The sequence below is a fragment of the Rissa tridactyla genome, chromosome 3 (assembly GCF_028500815.1).
Source record: "Rissa tridactyla isolate bRisTri1 chromosome 3, bRisTri1.patW.cur.20221130, whole genome shotgun sequence".
Classification (NCBI taxonomy): domain Eukaryota; kingdom Metazoa; phylum Chordata; class Aves; order Charadriiformes; family Laridae; genus Rissa; species Rissa tridactyla.
The window spans coordinates 45,256,195-45,271,189 of NC_071468.1; the positions used below are offsets into that span (position 1 = coordinate 45,256,195).

General features: G+C 43.3%; 1 long non-coding RNA gene across 2 annotated transcripts; it reads right to left on the reverse strand.

Moving 5' to 3' along the window:
* Nucleotides 1-2,328: 2,328 nt before the first annotated feature.
* On the reverse strand, nucleotides 2,329-14,634 carry LOC128907702 (uncharacterized). 2 transcript variants are annotated; one of them, XR_008465703.1, is made up of 3 exons: nucleotides 14,574-14,634; nucleotides 5,495-5,559; nucleotides 2,329-2,617 (listed from the first exon to the last, which is right to left on the reverse strand). It is a non-coding gene; the product is annotated as an uncharacterized LOC128907702 (long non-coding RNA). The 2 variants fall into 2 exon arrangements; XR_008465704.1 differs by having other exon boundaries at nucleotides 5,436-5,559.
* Between the last annotated feature and the right edge of the window lie 361 nt (nucleotides 14,635-14,995).

A 14,995-nucleotide genomic window follows, 5' to 3' on the forward strand; every position in this document is an offset into this window, starting at 1 on the left:
GGACTATGCTGCCTTTCTGTTACCTGTGTCATTTTAATATAACTCTTCCTTGTCACAAGACTTTTCATGAAAACAACCCGTTATTCAAATAGCATTATCCGAGGGAGGATGAAGTTAAAGAGCTGTGACAGAGTGAAGGAAAAAAAAAAAAAGTCATATTATCAAAAGGAGTCCTGTGTGACTCATTCAGTTATTTCATGCGTGTATAAGCCCATACTTGCATCACATGTTTTCACTAATTTTCATCACATAAAAATAATACTTAATTTTGAGTGTAATGTGTTCTGTATAAAGATGTTTAAAAGTATAATTGTAATCATATGCCTATCGCATAGAATATTATACCTGGATGCATGGTATTCTGAAGCAGCAAGAAGAATTTGGAGACACAGTAAGTCCTCCAGGCAAGAAATAGAATAGATGAAGCAGTTGACTTGCATATCCTGGACAGTGCAGGTTTCATTTTTTTTTTGTCTAAGCACAATTTAATTCATTTTTGGACTACTTATGCAGCAGTGACTGTTTAGCATGGGAACGTGAGACATTGCGCTTAAAATAATTATACACCAGAGAGTATACAACAATAGAGGTTTGGAAAGAAAAGTGTTTGGAAATCAAGAAGTGGGAGAACTAATATTGCCCTTGCAGCCTTACCGTGGTGTGCTTATATACACACTTTATCGTGGGCTGTGACATGTGTTCATAGGCAGCGCTCTGCACAGGACCTTCCTCCTTCAGAGCACAGGATGGAGCTGCTCCTGGACTGAATCAAGGCTGTGCAAGGAAAAGAACTAAAAACAACCCCCGTGCCTGTTGTAGGAACTGGAAAGCAGGCAGGGGATGAGTCAGAAAGGGTGAGCTCATGGTTGAGGCAGATTAATGCTGCCCAGGGTACAATTTTTCTATCGCTGCCTCAGCCACAGGGGACTCTGTGAAGTGCCCCAAGTCACTCAGTGTAACTCTTTGCATGTGCTAATAAGTCGCGCTTGATGTGATCCAGGGGTCGATTTGTCCAAGTGCTGAGCTGCAAATGGAGTTAGCACCCATGGCGCCAAGTGTTCTCAAAAAGCCAGGCTAGTCATACTAGCTAGGCACCCCTTAAAACCAGAAAAACCCTGTAGTAATGTGCAGAGGTCCCTCTATAGTCAGGATTGCCCTTCCACATGTTTCATCGGGCTAATATTATGAACATGAAGAACACAGAGCTTGTGAATCAGAGCTCTCTAATGCCACAAAAATATGAATTTCCATTTTGAAGGCACTGATGTGAGCAGTATGGAGGAGCTTCTATAGCTGCCAGCTATTTTGTTTTGCTCAAGCAACACTTTCTAATCTAGCCTGGGACCAGCAGTGTACCGAAAATTACCCTTACGGTAGCTCTTCGTTCATTTCCTTCAGGTGTTTTCCAGCATCAGTAGCTTCTGCGCTGCTAGAAAAATCCATTCGGATAGCGTTACTTTTGCAAGCCAAACACCAACAATATAGGAAGGCTTGGCATGGTGACAGACTGTGAAATTGTGATACTGTTGTGTTGCCTGCAGACACCTTTATGTAGGCTTTATTTAAATGATACTTTGGGGGGAAAATGGGGGGGCTGTGCAATAACAAATTACACCCACATTTTCAAGTGAGATCTGTACTGTTCACCTGGCAAACTCATGCCAGACACTGCTTTTTCTTCCACGATCCCCTGATCCATGCTAGCTCTGTTCCAACCTCCGCCGACCTCAGTGAGACTTCAGAGACACTTCACTTCAGAGTGACTTCAGAGACGGAGCTTTAAAACCCATGTATGTTGCAGCCTACAACTTGTGAAAGATGTACCAATAATATTTGTTCATGGGAAGAGCAGAAATCTAAGCTGCATCATTGGTTTCACTCCAGTATGTGCAGGAAAGCTAGAAATTCTATTCTGACTTTAAAGTTATTTTCAATTGCAAACACTTTCATGTGATAAATGTTTTGAAAAATACTATTTATCCTATAGCTACGTAATTCTTGCAGAATATTATACGTATAACATTAATAGAAACCTTCACAGACATTTGGCTAACTTTCAATAGGCTTTTGTTTTGGAAGGTGCGGATTTACCAGGCAACCCGGTCCTGTGCGTTGCAAACAATTAACGCTCCTGGTAAATTCATGTACGAGGTAAGCTGTTTCTTCTTTAAGCTCACGCAGTACCTCGGTTGTCCGCTCAGTGTATGTTTGATAATCCTGCAGTATAACAAAAAAGCAACAGCAAAGCTCCTTCAGATTCTTAAAATAAATACAGTAGTACAGGGTATTTTAACGTGAGTTTTATTCCAAAATTTTTTTCTCCTCCTGTGTAGATCCTAAGATGATAAATCTTTAGTGTTTTCCTTGAACCTACCAACCACTCAAGGCTATGGCCAGTGCAGTCTCTTTGTCGTTTCTCAAGTCACAAAAGGGATAGAAAATGCTGGTCAGAGTGCGTTGTCTGGCACACAGAGCTGAGACCGGAGCCTGGTGGTCTCAGAGCACTACGTCTGGTAGCAGGAGATAAGACAGTCTCTGGCGAATTAGAAGCTCTTTACACCCAGGTGTCAGAAGAGCCCTTCTGTGTTGAACTCGGCCTTTTTGCCTGGTCGAGATTCTGAAAGGCAAGCAGAGATTAAGACAAGTTTCCTTGACCAAATGCAGTGCAAAAGTTCTCATTGCAGCAATCGTTTTGCTTCTCTGGATGTCCTGGTATCACCTGCCTATCTGGATCACCCCACATTTCTATGGGGCGACCTCCCATGTTACCTACATTGCAGGAAGGGAGTTACCTGTTGTCATTTGGTCCCATCAATATATTGTTTGGAGCCTGCTGCAGCAAATTAACATACGAGACTGTACAGTGCAGCTGTAATTATGATTAAAGGGGACAGATCTTTCCAGATACATCCATTACAAGCATACCTGGAATTTGATCTAGCAAACACCAAATGCCCATTGCCAACAGTTTGCATCTAATCTGGGCTGTCAAGCAAAGGATCATTCACTGCAAAGAGAGCGTTGATGTAGATGGCTGTTGCAACAGTGCCATAGCAAGCTCTGCAGGGAGTGTGAAAAAAGCAATTTGGACCTTCATGAAAGGGCTGGCCAAAAAAAACCTCAAACCATCCCAGAAGACATAGAACCAGCAAGAAGACAGCAACCAGCATGACACTGCACGTTTGAACACCGCATCAAAATATCAGTGCAAGTCACTAGAGGAGAAATACCTCAGCTATAGCAGAACAGCAATGTATTTGCAACTCAGGCAACAACGGCAGCACAACGTTTACCAGAGACACACTAAGCCTGAGGCAAAGCTAAAGTACAGAGACGTCATGTTGCCATGCATTGATAGGGGGAAAAATACAGCAAAGCTGGGCTTGCCGGGGGGTTTTGATCAAGTGAATCAGTGTCTGTGTTGACTGAGCAATGAGCCCAGTTGCTAGGTTTTTAATTACTCCCTGGCCCCCAGTTTGGGGTCCAAAAGCGCAGGATCTAACATGACGAGAAGACTTCACAGGGCTTCCTGGCAGGTGGATTTCACTCAGCTGGTAAGGTTTTTCTACAAGGCATCCCAGAGCCATGTTGAGTTACTGCATGTGTGGCCTGAGCTCTTCTGCAAAACTGTTCGAGAGTCACACATCCAGGTGGGCTTAGATTAACACATTTTACTCGCTCACAGCTGTTTATAGCTGCTGAGCCTAGGGAGAACGGACAAAATAGGAGAAAGGAGACTGAAGATCTGAAATACGGTAGGCAACCACGTCTGCCTCTGGTGCAGGTTAGCGACAATTTGTACAGAAACACTCTATCTGAACGGTATTTATTTGTGCACTGTGGGTGTTAATACAACTCACAAGCTGCATTAATGTCTTTGCATACAGGTACTCTTAGGAAGCCATTACTCTCTCGAAGCAACTCCCATTAGTTTCAGTAGGAGATCCAAGCTGATATCACGGGAGGTCACAGACCCATTAGAATTTGCAAATGAAAACCATAGCTTCCCGCGAATGAATACTTCTACAGAGATGCCCAGCAAATTTAGACAAAGTTTAGTGTATTCAAGCCGCCTCCAAGATCACGGGAAGTGAGAATAGGCACCGTTTTAAAATGAATTGTAGCTTTCATCAGCTAGGTGCAATTTTCAGAGCAATTGTGTCAGTTCTGCAGATAACCATTGTGCAAGTTAAGAACATAAATTGTATGATATAAAAGAAAGAAAAAAAAACATTTCCTTTTGAGCTCACATAACTGCAAATGAAAGACAGCAAGAAACATCAGGGAGTCACTTTTCACAGAAGCACAGGTAGCAGGGGCTTAATTAGCATTGGATCATATGTATCAGACTGAAAATGTGTAATGAATAGCTGGCAGTTTCACAGGAGACAAGGCTGATAATCTGCTCTGTTCTCTCTGAAAACATTTATCTATGGAGAGAAATGATCCCGGCCACAAATAATCACACTGACTGCTGTAGACCTGCTAAAAGGATAAATCTGAGCCTAAAACACCTGAAAATGAACCTTAAAAAGTATATTCAATGACCCTGTAGTTTATATGGCCGAAAACAGAACTTTCTGCCAGGTCAAGCCGCATCAGAGATGTACAGTTTACCTTTATCGAAAACAACCCACAGCAATCTTTTGTGTTGCTTGGATTTATTTTCTTTGCATCTGACTTAGACGAAGTATGTGTCATGTTTAGAATCTATACTTGTACATTTTTTGGACAATTTTGTACAGCTGTATTAACTGCTATAGGCTTTAAAGTTACTTTAAGATGACTAAAAAGAGAGTGAAGGGGTCGAACACTGCACAGGGAAGCTGGCAGTGTCAGGGAGAGATAAATGTAAAAGTAATCCCATTTCCAGACAAATTGAGTCACCGGTTGGGTTTGCATTACTTCTTCATCCAGATGTTACAGAATTTACCAGCATGTCTCTAGGGACCTCTCTTCAGCCTCCAGCCTGCAGGCCTGGCCACGCAGACCCACCTTTAATAACCATTCCCTCTCAACTTAATAACTTGTTTCAAGTTTCTCCCCCTTTTCCTTGGAAAAGTCTTCTACTTGCAGAGTCCTGCTAATTGCTGCTCTGGTGATAATACTGTATGACAATCTGGCTGTCCCCTGCTTCTCCAAGCTGCCTCTGCAGACCCACTCTGGGCAAGTATATGTTTACAGTAAAAAAAAAACTTGAGGCTTCCTTAACTCTCAGGCGCTTGGTCTTTCAGAGCACTGCGGAGTTACCTGTCTTGCTCTGTCGTGGTTTCAGTATCTGCCAGAAGAGTATTATTTCCTGCAATGCCTCCCCCTTCCTTGCTTTCCCCATGTTGCTGTGGTTCCTGCTGCACAGCCAGGACAACCAGGGCTCAGCCAAACCTGTCACTGGTCCCCCAGTTTGCTCACAGATCACTCTGCTATTTTTTCCCTACCACCATCGGAAATAATCCTTCATCTACCAGTCCGTCGTGGGAAATAATCCTGCGTTTACCAGTATGGTTCTTCACACAGCACAGCAGAGTGTAGCTCTGAACACTACTCCTTCCTTCCGTGGCCCTGCAATCAGACAGAAAATAGTACCGGAGTGTTTAAAAATAATGTTTCCTATTATTATGCTTCTTTTACTTTACTCTAATTTCTGTCTTTGTTCCACACTGCAAACACTGATTCTACAGGGAGCAAGATTCAGTAGTTCGCCACAAGAGGACAACAAAAAAATTCAGATTGTCAACTGTATGTTGTTCATTTACCTGTAGAACTCCAAAACAGACTTGAAACCAGAGCTCTTAGTGACCCAAAGAGATTTCTGAAAATCCTACTTGTTGATGGAGCTGACAAATTTACTTGCGCCTTTTCTACACCAGTATTTCCCCCTGCCTCAGATATTTCTCATCGATCCCTGAAACAGAGCTTTTAAGAGTACAGGGAAACACTTCAGCCAGGGGGATCACAGCTTAGCTTTGGCCAGAACTGAACCTGATTTATGATGCCTGAACAAGACCAAGAATTAAAGCATGGTCTTTGGAGACCATGCTCTAAACCGAGCGGATAAATTATTTTTATATTTGGATGCTTCTGTTTACTTAACTCATGATGTCTTTAGTTTAACAGCTTAATATTTCTTTGAACAATCATGAGATAAGAAGAGGATTTCAGAATCGCTTCTCATCTGTATTAGTAGATTACAGGCTAGTTGCAGAAGTGCTCTGAATTCAAACCGATCAGGGAATAGAGAGATGTGACAATTTGTCATTAAACCAACGAAGATTTCTTCTTTGTGATTTTCTCCCTAAACATCAAATCCCTCTCTTATTCGCATACATGTGGATCATGGTCAAATCACCTCTTAACCTTCAACTGCAATAAGCAGAGAGATCGATTTTTTTATATCCTTTTCCTCCCGTTTTAAAATTTTTCTTGAATCCTTTTGCACAAGGCGTGCTAAGAAAGACCCTAGGGCGGGTTGTTATATTCCTGCAGTGGTGGTACCATTATCCTGTACAGAAACAACGCGCTGTTTCTGCCCATGGGATATTCCCTTGCTTATCTATCCTTTGACACAGCGCCAGGCAGATTCTTCGTTGTCACAAGTAGGTATTTGGGTAGTGCTACAGTGCACAACAGAGCAGCGTACTGCGTGATCTCCTTTTGCTCGGGAGGCAAAATACAAATCTACTAATTAATCAGATTTCAGTCCCACTTCTTGTCTTTAATATTGATTGACCATAGACTTTTGTTGTTGGGTTTTTTTTTTCAATAAATACTATTTACAGAATGCAAGAGAGGTCCATAGTTGTACCTGTCAGTTTAATATGTTGAATCAATACTCCCTCTGTTCATACTTCCATTATGCAAATGTCTTTAAGATGGAAGCGAAAAATAGCAATGACGTATATATTCATACACATATATAAAAATATGTATGTTAATAGGTACATAGATATATGCTAAATATGTACTTGTAGTCATAAGATCAATCCAAATTAATTACACTTTTTACATAACAAAAGAATAATTAAAAAAATCTTTATCAACATAGATATTTTGTGGCATAATCCTCTCCCACCCAGTTTCCCTGAAGCGCGTTTGCCTTTTGAGCATTAGCGCTAAGCTTTTCTTATTTGTTCCAGAACCACATTCTTTTCCTCCACGAAGCTGTATTGTGATCATGCCTTGCTCATAGGTAGCTGCAGGAATTAATCGTTAAACTAGAAACATTTTTTAGAGATAATGCTATCTAGCAGACCCAGAATAAGCCTGAGCCGATGGCAATACCTCGTTTGGAAAAACCATATTTAGAAACTTGACAGGTATTTTGCCATTGGCAGGGCTAGCCCTATGGTATAGGTTTTTAGACTTTAAATTACCCATTATAATGCAGATCCTTTCTTACATATGAAGGAGCTGCTTATCTAGGTCCTGCCTCTGATTTGGGAACCCTTGCAGACTCCCTGGCAGCGAGTCTCATCTCTGAACCAAGGGTGCTCTACCCTCCCCTTTCAATTTGTCAATAATTACAGCAGATAACATCACACCCTGTGCAAGGTGCCAGTCCCTTCCGCCTTTCACCAGTCAGTGGTTCACTGGAAGCCCATTTTTTTCCTTTTTTGCTTGGAGAGTGTATATTAGAAAAAAAGACATTCCAACACTTTAATAGATCCATATTTAAGTCAAACTGAAGATGATATCCCAGCATGCTATGACTTTATGGAAACTATTTGCATGCAATTTTTCCTGGATTTCTTTTTCAATATCAGTGGAAGGGAGGCTTATGAAAGAGTTTCCTCTTATAATTATACAGAGCAACTTGTTTATTGGAGTTTGTTATTCAAAATCTTCATTAGGCACTCAACAGCTAATTTAGAGTTCTGAAAACCACAAGTGTTGTGCAGCTTTTGAACCCCAGGCTACTTTCTCACTTGAGGCACTTGAAAACTTGTATATGTGATATATATAATGAAGTTAGCAATGGAAACTGCAATCCCAGAAGATCTTCCTTTCAAGAGCTAATGGGATTTATAAATCCTATTTTCACATTATCACTAGATACACATGAGCGCAGTTTCTGACTATTTATTTACAGCTTTTTACATCAGCTGTATGTTTTCATCTCCTTTTTTTTCCCCCAGTAGAAGAACTTCTCCATGCCTATTAAGTAGATGCAGCTCATCTATGAGTATAACATAAGGCAGAAAACAAGTAGAGATAATATTTGACTTCCACTGGTCTCCATCAAATCTAGTGCCTTATACTGCTTCCATATTCCACAGACTTTGAGCCACGCTCTTCTGGAAAAAGAAAATGAAGGCGGCTACTCAGCCTGTCTATAAGCAACAGGTAGTGGTGGGGGATTTTGTTTGTGTACCAGAAAACCTCAACCAGAGAAGGAGAGTCTCTTAGCTGCGACTAAAGGATAGAAATATCTGCTAGCAGGTCAAACCGAATGCAAAATCCTGTTAAAACTGACAAGGAGCACTGAGATACATGATCTGAGCAGCAGAACGGGGGGCCTATGATGGTGAAACCAGGACAGTGATCTTCCAGTGATTTTTAGGGCAAACGGTGAGCCGACAGCCATAATTTTGACAAGAATCATCCTTCTGAAGTTTAAACTAAAAGGAAACACACTTGACTGGTGAAGAGCAACAGGATAAGAGCATCTGAAAACTTCAGCCTATCGATTACGTGAAGACACGTGCAAAACACACCACTCGGACTAAGCGAAGGTGGACAGACATCTTCCCTCCAAAGCGATGAGGACAGCATAGCTATTTTTTTCATAAATAAGTAAAAACATCTGCCTGGGAAGGAAGTTATGGCATCGTATATGCTCAACTAAATGAGAGAAGTCAAGGCGTGAAGGCACTGGTTCCAGACTAGTACTGAGGACCTGCTGGAGAAAAAAAGCATTCAGGTAAGATGCAGAAACGAGTCTCTACCCGCTGCATGTGTCACATTTTGAGGACAAGGGCAGGGAACAGCAAAGTGCCCAAAGTGATCAAGTGAGACATGGGTGATATCTGCTGACATTGGTGCAGTGAAAAGCTGGAAGAAGAAATGAGAATGGTGACACCACCCTCCCTCAAGAGCGTGGCGGTGCCCAATTAATGCGCTTCCTTGCTCTTACTGCAAAGATGGAAAAAGAAGTCTCTGTATCCGTGCAAGAGGCGTTCATAATGATTTTTTGAGTCAGGTGGGCTAATATCATAGCAATGGAGGTTGCAACTGCTTTTTGATATCTCCTATATCCCTCACAGTGTTCAAAGAAGCTCCAGGAGAATTTCATCTATTAATTTTGGTCAAATCAAGTGGCTGTGTTTGAACGCATTAAAAAAATATAAATAGGATTAAGAACATGATTTGTTTCAGAAATGGTTACTTTTTAAAAGTATATATTTTTTAAAAAACCTTCAATTCATTTTAAAAGATCAAATTTATAACTGTCTTAATATGTGCTTATACTCGATAAAGAAAAGAGCGGTTAAGAGCTCCCCCTCACAACAGGATTACTTTTCATACCAGTCTTTCCAAGAACCCACAACCCTGAACTTTTCCTTTAGATTCAAGTACTTTTTTCATTTTTTTTTTGTTCAGTCATCAAACCAGGAGGAAGAACCCCAATCCTTTATCAATTCCACCCAGATGGTAGGCAGCAGATGATGACGCCTTGAATGAGAACGTCTGCCTTGGGTGATGCTGACTGCAAAGAGGAGGCGAGCGATGAATAGACAAACCAGACCCACACCCAACTCTTCCTTGCCTCTTCCCCTATCCTTTCGGTCGATCAGGTGCTGCTGCTCAAATGACACGCTTTCTCACACCAAAAGCGGTTTCCAAAATGCTGTTTAGCTGTTGCTTCAGCAGTACCACTTTTATTTACAGCCTTTCTTTTAACCATCATGCCGAATATGTAGCATACTGCACAGCATTGGCAGTGCAGACACTATTTGGTCCTACAGGCCTAGGGGGAGCGCCGTAAATTTAAGAGGGGCCATCTCCTGGCCCGCCAGACTTTTACCTTTGTAGAGAATTTGTACCGAACACACCTGTGACAAATCTCTTTTCTCCTTCCCTTTCTTGGATTATGAGTATAATAAAACACAGCCTATGACGGTAATGGTCTGGTAATATTGGTTGAACTATTTGGATGCTAGGAGACACCGCAACTGAGGTCATTTGTTCAAATAATGTTTTGGATTACAGGATTCTTTTTGCTTTTTGTTTTGCTTTTCTCTGCAGGACCCATTTATATACTGAAGGAAGTAGGAGCTTGCTTAATACAGTTCTTCAGTGTTTTATCTCACCTTCATTGTCTTGTCTAACTGCACAGTATTTCTGTTCTTTCGTGACAGAAGAATTGTTGTTTCTCCTGCACTTTTCTGTGCGCTCTGAATTGTCTGAATACATAATAAATAGGTGTACATTTACTGCCATAGCACTCTGGTGTTGGGGGACTTTCACTTTCTCTCTCCCTTTTTACAGGTGGAGCATCAAGAGAAATTAAACCGTCAGACCACCCATTCATTGTATGGTCAGCTTCAGAGAGGTAGGATTTCACCTTTTATAGCACTTACATTGTACAAACTTGTAATACGTGATAATTATGGAGTTCTATAACAACAGATGTGCCAGGGACATGGTGACACTTGAACTAATTTTCCAGATATTCCAGGCAAGCTAGTAGCACTGGGAGAGCCACAAAGGATTGCACTATTTGTGTTATGCAAGTGAGTGCCATCCTTTTCACAGTCCAGTGCCACATCATCTAGGCATGACCACTGACTTTGAAGCCCGGTTTCCAGCTCTTTAAAAGTGATGTGTTTGAGCGTTAAGTGCTTTTGTAAGTCTTACATCAGAAAACAGGGGGTATAAATTAAAGGATTTGTCTGCACGGCAAAATGAGGTGTGTCAGCTTTCGCACAGACAAGGTAGTACAGCTAATGCCATGGGTGAAGAAGGCTCAAGCAGGCTCTGCAATATGTCACCTGGGGAAGGACCCAGGTGACGGTGGATGCTTGCTAGTTATGGCCCACACGCACAGGCAAAGCTTTTTATTTATGGCTCTGTTTATGGCTTGCAGGAGCAAATACACCACAATTGCTAAGCTGTTATGTATGGTAATTCTAAAATGAGGCCCCTCTTCGTCAGTTCCTCCGGGCCGTCACAGTCTCCAAGCAGTGATTCAGGTGGGAGCTCAGTGTGTGGAGGCAGCTGCTTGCCTGACGTCAGCCTTTCATTGCCAGAGAGCTCCCTCTCACAGAGGCTCAGAACACGGGTTTTGCAAGATTTCCCCCTCAAAACTGCGTCTTCCCACTAAGAAAAGCAACAAAATTTATGGACTTTTCTTCCAGAAGCTGTCACTGGCAACAGTGAATTCTAGAGGATAAAAGTCTCTCTTTCCATGTCAGTTACAAAAGGTCAAAACAATGCCCCTTGTCTACATGTCTTACTTCTCTTCTGTGGCCCATTTTGGCATAGTCCCCGTCTCCAGTCTTTCCTCCCTTGGTGACCCACCCTGTCCTATCCTTCTCCTCTCCTGCTTCCCTCGGACACATGCTCAGCGTTTGAAGGCTCCTGCTCCGCTGTGTGCTCCCGCAGGACCTCACCTCAGCTCTGCCAACACTTGGCGCAACACCCGTGCCCAAACACATTAGAAAGTAAATTAACACTTCGCGTTGCTACAGGCTTGGGCAGAGAGCCTAGAGAGAGTGGTTTCTCTCCTACCATCTCCAAGGTCAAAACTCAAAACAATTGATTCTGCTGCGAATGGCATCTCGGAGCGCAGGTGATCTCTCTGATAAGGCAAGGTACAATTAGTCCCACAGCAAACACAGGGCACGGAGAACAAGTGAAGCCACACAGGGCACAAAAAGCTAATAGCCCAACCACTGATGTGATGAAAGCTTACAGTTGATAGTACCTGAAAAGGCCTTACTTCTTCCAATGAACACCAGATTATTTATTATGAAGCCTGGTCTGGGTTTGAAGGCAAGTATTTTTTAGCCAAGAAAATTACAAATGTGTGGAACCTTGAAGCCGGGTGTACTGTTCATGCCAGCTGAACAGCTTGCAAGAGACTGGAATAATACGTCTGAAATTCAGAGTATTCAGAATTTCTTTGCCTTTTTTCCTTTCGCTCAGCCTTACTTTTTGGGAGAAGAGAGGATGGAAAACACCATTCTTGAAAGCATCAAACCTGAATACAGCCATGAAGGGTTTATATTCTTCAGTCTTTAGAAGGAAGTATTGGATGTTAAGGTCTGCATACAGGTGGCCATCCCCAAGGCTGATCTACTAGGAAAACAATGTGGAAAAGAGCCAAACATCACAGAGGATGGAAGTGGGAAAGCAGCTGGCCGGCCACACCTGGGATTGCACTAATCAAACTGGAACTGGAAAAAACTACCAGGCATTTCAGAGAGTGAAACAGGAGGATTGGGAACTCCCTTTAGGTGAAACCTCAAGAGATAGGGAGATGCTCATTTATTGGCTGTCACTGAGGCCATGTCAGCAAAGCTGGGGCCCATGGGGAAAGATTAAATACAGGCAGGTCGGTTATTTGGGAAAGGAAAAGGTGTGAAAGGGGATTGCTAGGTAAAACAACTCCTGCGACTGGGGCTCTGTGGGTTACCATCAGCAGGTGACCAACACAGCCTGGAGCAGGACAATAAACCTGTTTTTGTAACCATACCGTGTGCATCTGGCCTGCTTCCCTTCTCAGAGGGGTCCAGAGGGTGTCCTTGAATGCCAAACTGGAAGGGGTTGGAGGATGGGCTGAACGCCACTTTAACATCAGTGGTCCTAATTAGTCTTCCTACTATACACCCAACTTTATTTTGTTTATTTATTTTCATTTTAATTAAGATTTGGTATAAGAAGAAGTGTTTAGAAGTAGTTCACGTTATTGCAGACTATTGGCCTAAGCCTGTTCACGCTCTTCTGCCGCATTGCCTTTGTAGCAGCCCTTTGCTGACTGTAGCCATGGGGACGATGGCTGTGCTCCAGAAACACCTTGGTGTTCTGTACCTTGTCCCACTTGTTTTTCTTCATTAATCTACTGCTCAGGGAAGGTTGAGGGACTTGCTAAAACCGGGCACTTTCTGGAGGCGTTTCCCTCAGTAAAGCGGTACACAGGAGCTTGTGTCAGTCTGTCTTGTGCCTGTGCCCTTGTCCTCTGTCCACACGCGCGTGCTCCTCTCCACAGTATTCCCTGTCAAATACTTTCCCTGGTTAGCAGCCCAGAAAGGAAACTTCAGCAATACAGAGAGCTCCTGGGGGTGCACGCAACGATCAGTCTCTACTTGAGCCGGTGCATCACTCTGCCAATTCACCCACAAAGAAAGTTTGGGAGGAAAAAAAAAAATCTATTAGATGGGGAAAAAAAAAATAAAAGTGATGCATTTGTAGCTGACAGCCAGCTAAGGATAAACTTAGAAGCAAAAGCTCTGTCAGGCTGCAGCCACGCAGTGCGATCCTTTCCCAATCCCGTCACGCGAAGGGTGGTTTGACAAATCAAACACACAAAAGCTGCAATTCTGCATGTCTCAGGCGATTCCCTCAGTGAAGTTTGGCGTGAAAGTAAAAAAAAAAGAAACTAACTCCCTGACTCCTCTGCCATGTAAAAATCTCTTCCAAATAAGCCTAGTAGGGTCATAGCAGACTTCCAGTCTCTGACAACCTACGTTTTACTGCAGGTTGCTTCAGTTTTTGGAACTTTATCAGCATTCATCCCTAACCTCTGACCCTCCTGCAGCAGTCAGCTGTCTGGCATTTGCTTGGCATCACAATGGGGTGATTCCTTCCCTTGAGCTAAAGGTGCCAGGGAAGAGACTTTCTCATGCCAATGGGTTTTAAAGCAGCCGAACATTTGGCGAACTGAGCAGGGAGAGAGGAAACAAGAGCTTGGGGTCCCCAAAGGGGATGGTGCGGCAGGAGTGGTTGGAGGAGAGGGAGAACAAGGGTGAAGGAAAGACTGGGAGGAGAAAGGAGTGGGCAATCAAGTGGAAATTAGGGAGGCCTCATGGCAGTTATGGACTTGCGACAGAGATATGGGTGGCAGCTGGGATTTTATGAAGCATATGAAAGTGTGACACGCTTTTTAGGCATTTTGAGCCTTTTCCGCTGCTGTGTGATAAGGGAAATGCAGCTGCAAGAAGGCATATGGCTCAGATAAGAGGAGGCTAATAAACATATGGATGAGGTTTAAACCCAGCTAGATCAAAGGAATATATTTGGCTATTCTCATAACAAGGGCTTTATCCTTGCCTTGCTATTTCCCCTCAGATAGGAAACTCATCCTCAAGTCCCAGGGCAGTTCAGCCTTTTTCTCTAGGTCTCCAAACAGCATTTATGAGAGTCTAAGAGGAAAACTGATCTCCCAGCACAGCTCCCTGATTTCTCTCCAGTCTCAGCTTCTCGCTCCCCAGCGCCACCCTCAGTCCTTTACAGCTGCACCCACCCCAAGCAGCAGTTACATCCCCCCCACCAGCCCCTGCACCCCCAGAACAGGCCAGGATGCTCCACAGCTCTGTCCCTGGGCTAGAGAAAGGAGACGCACGCTTGGGTCTTACCCTTCTCCAGGAGCGAGTCCAGAGCCGTTGCACATAGATGGATGCACTGACCTAGATAGGCTGCCTGCGAGGCTGCCAACACCTCCTGCACCCGCCAGCACCGATAAAAGCCGCCATCACTCTCTGCTGCAAGTCCTCACCCCATAGCTAAAGCTGCCAGGGCTCATTTTACCAGGTGTTTTGCCTCTGCACGTTGCTTAGATTGTTGTGATATTCCTTTTTAGCTAGCCTGACCCTCTGCAGAGGGGAAGTTCCTGCCCTTCAAAGCACAGACCTTTCCCCACCCAGCCACTGATTACCATCACCTACACCAGCTGCCTGGCCTCGGTTAAAGGGAGAGCTGCCTGAATCCCAGAGAATACGCTTTTTTTCTTTAAGGAGCTCAGCAGATCACTCTGTGCCTCTTCGATCCCATTTAATGC